This window comes from Cryptotermes secundus, unplaced genomic scaffold (genome assembly GCF_002891405.2).
Source record: "Cryptotermes secundus unplaced genomic scaffold, Csec_1.0 scaffold68, whole genome shotgun sequence".
Lineage (NCBI taxonomy): Eukaryota > Metazoa > Arthropoda > Insecta > Blattodea > Kalotermitidae > Cryptotermes > Cryptotermes secundus.
Window position 1 is genome coordinate 320,079 of NW_019722422.1, and position 7,112 is coordinate 327,190.

The 7,112-nt window shown below is 39.2% G+C and overlaps 1 protein-coding gene across 3 annotated transcripts in view; it reads right to left on the bottom strand.

Annotated features, from left to right (window-relative positions):
- LOC111861259 overlaps window positions 1–7,112 on the bottom strand; it is a 161,017-nt gene that overhangs the window by 74,389 nt on the left and 79,516 nt on the right. The window lies entirely within an intron of this gene.

The window sequence follows — 7,112 nt, forward strand, 5'->3', positions numbered from 1 at the left end:
AATAATAATAATAATAATAATAATGAAATTAATAAAAATAATGATAATAATAGTAGTTTAATTAGTTCAGTATAAGATGTGTTTCATCAACAGAGTTCTTGGTGCAAGGACGTCAACGTGCCTACAGACAATAATAATAATAATAATTCATTTCAATTAAATTCTTTACTATTTATGTGCCGAGTCAACAGCCGCAAGGCCAATTACAGACAGAGCGCAGTGTAGATACAAGTAATTACATTATGGACAATCACAACGTAAAGTTAAAGACAAATTACAGGCAAGCACGCGAGGAAAAACGCATTAATGTAGACAAGTAAACAAACAAACAACAACAACAATAATAATAATTTCATTGCCATAAATAAATAATGCAGAAAAGTAAACAAACAAATAATAATAATAATATCAATTCAATTCAATTCGTGTTTATTTACGTGCAAACTTAACAGCACAGTGGCCAATTACAAAGTTGGCACGAGTACATAGAAATACACAAAAATAATTAAAGAACAAAATACAAAATATGACAGTCTATATAGCAGCAATAAATTAATAACAATTCCAATAATAATAACAATAATAATAATAATAATACTGTAGCAGCATGAGTTCCGGAACCTTTTATTTTCTGTCAGTCCCTATTCTAATTTTACGTTCACATTTCCCGGAAGCCACTTATTTATATGTAGTGCCGAGGTTAAAAAATGGTGGAGCTCTAACTCCTCTCCCCCATATATCGTCATGGTGCAGTGTTTATTTAATTAAACTCAATTTATTCCCCGGCAACTGCAAGTGGGTGCTCTGGCTGTGTTATCCAAATTGAATCCAGTTTTGAATAAATAATTTCCAGTGTTTTTTTTGTGTTGTTACATTTGTACGGTTTATTATTTTCCTATATTCTATGTCCTCTTTTACAAGCAACCATTTACTGCATGCAAATTCTTCTCTCCACTTTTTCGTTTCAGAACATTTTAAAGTATGTGCTTAGCTTCCTCGTCTCCTAGACACTGGGGGGATGTTTTCTCTCAAGTTCCCTTCTGACCCCTCTTAATTTCCAGATACCTGTTTACTGCCAAGTTATTTCTATTTCTCTCCTTTCCTGTGCATTCATCAACGTAGCTCTTGTTAAACCACACTTTTTTTAAATTCGCAGTAAAATATAAAAATTTCTTTCCGCTTTTATTCGAAATACATTGTCTTTCTACATTACACCCTAACCTGATTAATTGGTGTATCTTATTTTTTATTAATCTCCGCTTGGCTTTGAAAAACAGAAGCTAAATCTAATATTTCAACTTTTTTTTTAGTTTCTTTGCCAAACTCTCTACAAACTTATTTATCTGCCACTTATAATATAGTCAAAATAATTAAAATGTTTTATTATGTAAGATTTGAGGCTTTCACGGCGGTGACTATGAAGAAAGCAGTCTTCTGGGCTTTGGCGCCGTGTATATGTGGTGTTAACCGACGTTTCGGAGGAACGTATCGCCCCCATCTTCAGGGTTGAAGANTTCTTCATGTTTTATTATGATGTTTGAATGTTCACATAGCATATTACTTCCACATCCAAAATTCGTATAAGCTTTTCAACACAAATATCATAAAGTGGGCGCGTAATGGAAAGGTCATATCTTTCAACACGTACTTTCCATCTTGTAAATTCTGTGAGATCTTGGCTGTAATAAATTTTGCAGAATGAATTCAATTTTGAGTTACGTGGATCCAGCATAACTCCTCTCTCCAACCGAACTTCAGCGATGTATGGTATTTAAAGGTTGGTTATCGTGTATAAACATTAGTTGCTACATTAAGTAAAATACAGCCATAAAATTAGATTATACTGTACTTATATCTGATTAAGATCTACAAACTCTATGTGAAATGTGTCTCCATGTGTTAACTATTAAGCGAAATTTAAAAGCATGTCACATGATATCTTCCAAGTAATTTGGGTGTCTGCCATGTGACTTACCGAGTAGCTATTACATGAAGCTCGGTGGCACAGAATTACAGAATTACTGAAGAAGCCAAAATAATTTTGGGAACTAAGAATCTGGGTACCCCGATTTCTTACAAGATAAAATCCTATAGGGCACAAAAAAACGAAAACTATTAAACAATAATCAAGAAGTGTCTATTATAAAAGTGATAGACATAATATACTTTGTAAAGAGTAAATACAGATATGCCTTTATCACCCGTAAAATCATGGCATTATTTTCAACGAGGACTACGGTATTTTATTTTACGTTTTTGTATGTTAGTTTCATTTGCATTTCGAAATATTCTTTACTTTTAATCCACGAGAAAAATTAATATGCTTTGTTCACTCCGTACAGCCGAAAGTCCATTTTTCGGGACACCAAACATATAAACCACAACATATGGGACACATTCCATGGCGGCTAATATGTCATATTTGTCTTCATCTAAATCCCAAGTCCGGTTCATAATTTTAGAATCATCATTTATATCTTAGTAAGAGAGAAAGTCTGGCACAACTGCAATAATACGAGTAAAAATTCTGCATTGTGGCAAATCATTTAAATAACAACACTGAAGTTAACGTAGCTAGTTTAACGAACAGGTTCTGATTTGAGCTGTGACATGCTTTTCTGGAAGTAATCCTATATTTTAGATTTGTGGGAAAGCCGGAAGGCAGGAGACTACTTGGAAGACCAAGGCGTAGTTGGGTGAACAATATTAAAATGGATCTCAGAGAGATAGGATGGGATGGCATGGATTAGATTGATCTGGCTCTGGATAGAGACCAGTGGAGGGCTCTTGTGAACACGGTAATGAAACTTCGGGTTCCATAAAACGCTGGGAAATTCTTGAGCAGCTGTACAATTGGCAGCTTCTCAAGAAGGGCTCAGCTCCGTGAGCGAGTGATCCTACATCTTATGCATTATAAAATGAAATCACACACCAGACAGATTTTTGTCCGTATCAGGAGTAAGAAAATTCATGTACAGATTTATTTCAGTCGTGCCAATCGACAGGGCTCAGAGGAGAATTGTTTACCATTTGTGTAACAAAGAACATAAACTTCTCTTTGATGTGCACTTTGTATCAGAGAGAACTGTGCCTTGTACTACAGTTCTGTCATGTAAGCCAGGAGTTTGACTTAAAGGAAACAATAAATAAAGTTACGGGAATTCATCAAGAAAAGAGATCGTAAAAGGAGAAGTAAATACTCCGAATAATATTATGGTGCAATATAAAACTCTGAACTGCTTGGTGGAACGCTACAGAGCAAGGATGCGGGAAAACCGGCCATCTGGCTGGATACAACAATTGTACAACAATTTCGAAGCAGCTAACGGCAACGCACCGAGACAGCAACACAACATATTAGAAGTTTGTATTTTCTGTGAAGATGCCTGCTCACAATGTAAATATAATTTTAATCAGTTGTGAGGTTAAAATAATTTTCAGGAAATGAACAGTTTTCTACTAGCCTATAAGCCTATTTTATTTTGACGAGTTTAAACCTTGTTCAACTCATTAATTATTTACTTTTACTTCCCTCTATGTACAGAATTAAACATTTTTTGCACTGATAATAGTGTGTACCCTGTAAAGCTTGCCTGATCTCCTGATACAGCACACAAGCCCAAATAACTGCCCATCTCTGCCGCAGAGAGAGATTTTTTCCTGTTTATTTATTTCAGCTGCTACGGACAGAACACACAAACATGCATGCTTTGCACTGCTAGCTAATGTGCTACTTAGGCTTGTTTGTGTTCGGGCAAACGGTCAAACCAGACAGAATATTCCTTGATAATTAACGTGGCTGTAACACTATTAGTGGGCAAATATGTCGCTCCAAGTTATACTAATGTGAAGCAACAGTAGTGTTGGAGGTAAAAGAAAATTAAATGCAGACTCTTGTGGACGAATTTCATGGAACTGCTTAACCGTATAAAAGTTTAGTTCAATCCACAGGTTCCTCTGCCTCTCTGTGGGTTCCGAACTCTCCGAGCCTCTCTGGAGAAAACTACTTTAAGGGAATAAGTGACAAATCGAAGTGAAATAGTAGTAGTAGTAGTAGTAGCAGTTGTTTTATCTCCCTACTGCTCTACATACAGTACAACACAAACAAAAAAAAACGCCCACAGACATCCATGCCTCAAGTGGAACTGGAACCCACGATCCCAGTGTTCGAGTGAGCGAAGACGCTTAGTGCTTTAAACCGCGCGTTCACTGTGATCGGTAGTAGTAGTAGTGGAAGTGGTAGTTGTGGTAGGATTCGTAATAGAATTGTGAGTAGTAGTATTAGCAGTAGTAATATCGGGTAGGAACCAGCTACATCATAACTCTACCCACTGATTCCAATGCAGTGCTGACATTAAGGAAGACTGTAATTTTCATCCGTGATCCCTATTCATGATATGGCCCTGATAACAGGTAAATTAGCGCTAAAATTAACCAGAAGCATGTACAACCTGAGATTATTAAGAAATAGTGAATATTATTCTGTGTATTTGTTTTCAAATGCACGTCTCAATATACAGAAAAATCCGCGGCAATTTTGCATCTTCAGTTTTGTATTTACGGATGGTACCAGATGCTATAATACACACATAATCACCTTTATGCCTCACAGCAAATCGCGAGACATGTCTGTACATGCCCATCACCTTTCTTGCCGCTTTACTCAGGAGAAAACGAATGGGACGGCTTCTCACCCTCGTCACTTTGGGCACAGCTTCATCACGATCTCACTCCTGAGCAAGCTTTCTTGTCAAAGTTCTTTTCTGTCTTTTTCAGAACATGAGGCCAAAGCTCACTTAAGAGAAATGCACAGAGAGTAGAGCAGATGAAAGATGTGGACAAAATTGTTGAAGGATTACTGAAAGTTCTGGAGCATGCTTGTGAAAATAATGAGATATACGTTAAATACTTCCTAATCTTCACGGGTTCTGAATTCCTTCTTTTTAGCAGCAGCAGTGTAACAAGTGTGACTGTAATGGTGGAAATGTTTGTACTCACGAAGAGAGAAATATAATTTTATTTTTAATTCGCATAGTGTAGGAGAAGCTTCATAACTTGTACTCTCCTCCAAGTAGAATTACAATGATCAAGTCAAGGACGATGAGGTGAGCAGGGCATGTAGCACGAATGGGGGAGACGAGGAATCCGTATAGGATATTGGTGGGAAAGCCAGAAAGAAAGAAACCACTGGGAAGACCAAGGCGTAGTTGGACGGACAATATTAAATTGGATCTTAGAGAGATGGGATGGGATGGTATTGCTTGGATTGATCTGGCTCAGGATAGGGACCAGTGGAGGGCTCTTGTGAACACGGTAATGAACCTTCGGGTTCCATAAAATGCTGAGAAATAGTGCGGGGTGGAGTCCAGCTGGGTCCACTCGGCACGGCGGCCACTGATTGGCCTATTGTAGCCTGCCCCGGGTGATTATGATGATGGAGAATTTGGTGGAATGAAGATTGGCAGGGGAAACAGAAGTACTCGGAGAAAACCTACTCCAGCGCCACTTTGTTCACCACAAAATCAACTTGACCAGATCCGGGATCGAGCCCGGGCCGCCACGGTGGGAAGCCAGCGACTAACCGCTTGAGCTATGGCGCGGCCTTGTGAGGAATCTAACCGTCTGAAATGACGAGATATGAGAACCTCGAGAGCGCTGATTGTGGCTGACTGACCAGGCCTATATGGGTGGCATTCAGATATCATTTCACACGACGCCTTTCCTTTAAAAATAAACATAAATTTATTCTATAGCAAATTTCGAAAAAGACAATTTGTTCTCATAACATATTGGCGGTGTACAAAAAGAACTTCAGACACAAAAAACAAATTATTCAATTTAATTAATTACCAAACACCTTAAAGCAGACTTCTTGTTGAGAGGCTGAATTTCTTTTCGTGGGGTGAGGTGAGACTAAGTCCACTTGTTACGTCGGCCACTAATTGTACCAGCCCCGGGTGATTGGATAGGGGAAACCGAAGTCGTCGGAGAAAATATGCTCCAGTGTCACTTTCTCCACCACATATCCCACATAACCTGAGCTGGGATCAAACCCGGGCCGCCGCGGTGGGAAGCCGACTTGCGAGGCTGATAGTCTCTCAGTTTGTCAATGAATTTCCCTCCTATTATGAAAACCGAAGGCTCAGTTGTGTCATCACAAAAGCCTGTAATTATTTCATATTCATAGCCACATAAATTCAACCCATATTCTCAAACACTATTTATTATACACATTACAAAATTATCTCCCTTCTACGTCCAGGGCTTTAAGTTGTTTTCTTTCTTCAAATTTTCTAACAAAAGAAAATGTACAGCCATTTCTCAATGCTGTTTAATTCAGAGATCATATGCCGGTATTTCAGTCTATTTTTTCTTTCAACGGATCTTCCAGCTCATTCAGGGCCCAGGCCTCTTATTTAGTTCCGTATTCATTTTTCACAGACGGCAAGACTCCTTGGAGGAGTGATCAGCTCGTCGCAATGTTGCTGCCCACACACAGGACAACAGAATACAGTAAACGCATACACACCAAACATCCATGCCTTGATCCCAGCGTCCGAGCGAGCGAAGACAGTTCATGCCTAAGACCACGCGGCTACTGTGACCGGCCTTTCAGTCTGATCATTATTTTGCAGCTAATTATGAGATGGAAGAATGCATCACGATATCCCTTTACGCACGACTTCCGACAAATGCGAACTATTCCCCCGTGTAATGCGGCACTGCACAACAGCAGCCTGAAACTGGTACCGTCTGAGTTATCAGCCTGTCTGTAAGAAACGCACCAAGAAAATTGTAAACTGGAATCAGAGGGCGCCACGAAAATACCTGACATTATATACCTATTTGTATTGACGAAGTAGAAAGCAGCGAGCAGGCGAACATCCCATCAAACTATATGGACCAATAAAGGTAAAGGTAATGTCCCTGTATTTGATTAAGCAAGCACTACGCCATGAAGGCGTATAAGGGAGTGGATGTATAGACCCACGTGTTCTTGACCTAGGCACTTGGTTGAGGTGAGTGGTTAGCTTCGCGTCCCTTCCGCTTTAACCACATGGAAGACCCCCCCCCCATATCCGTTGCATAGGACGCTCGGTGGGCCCCAGAGC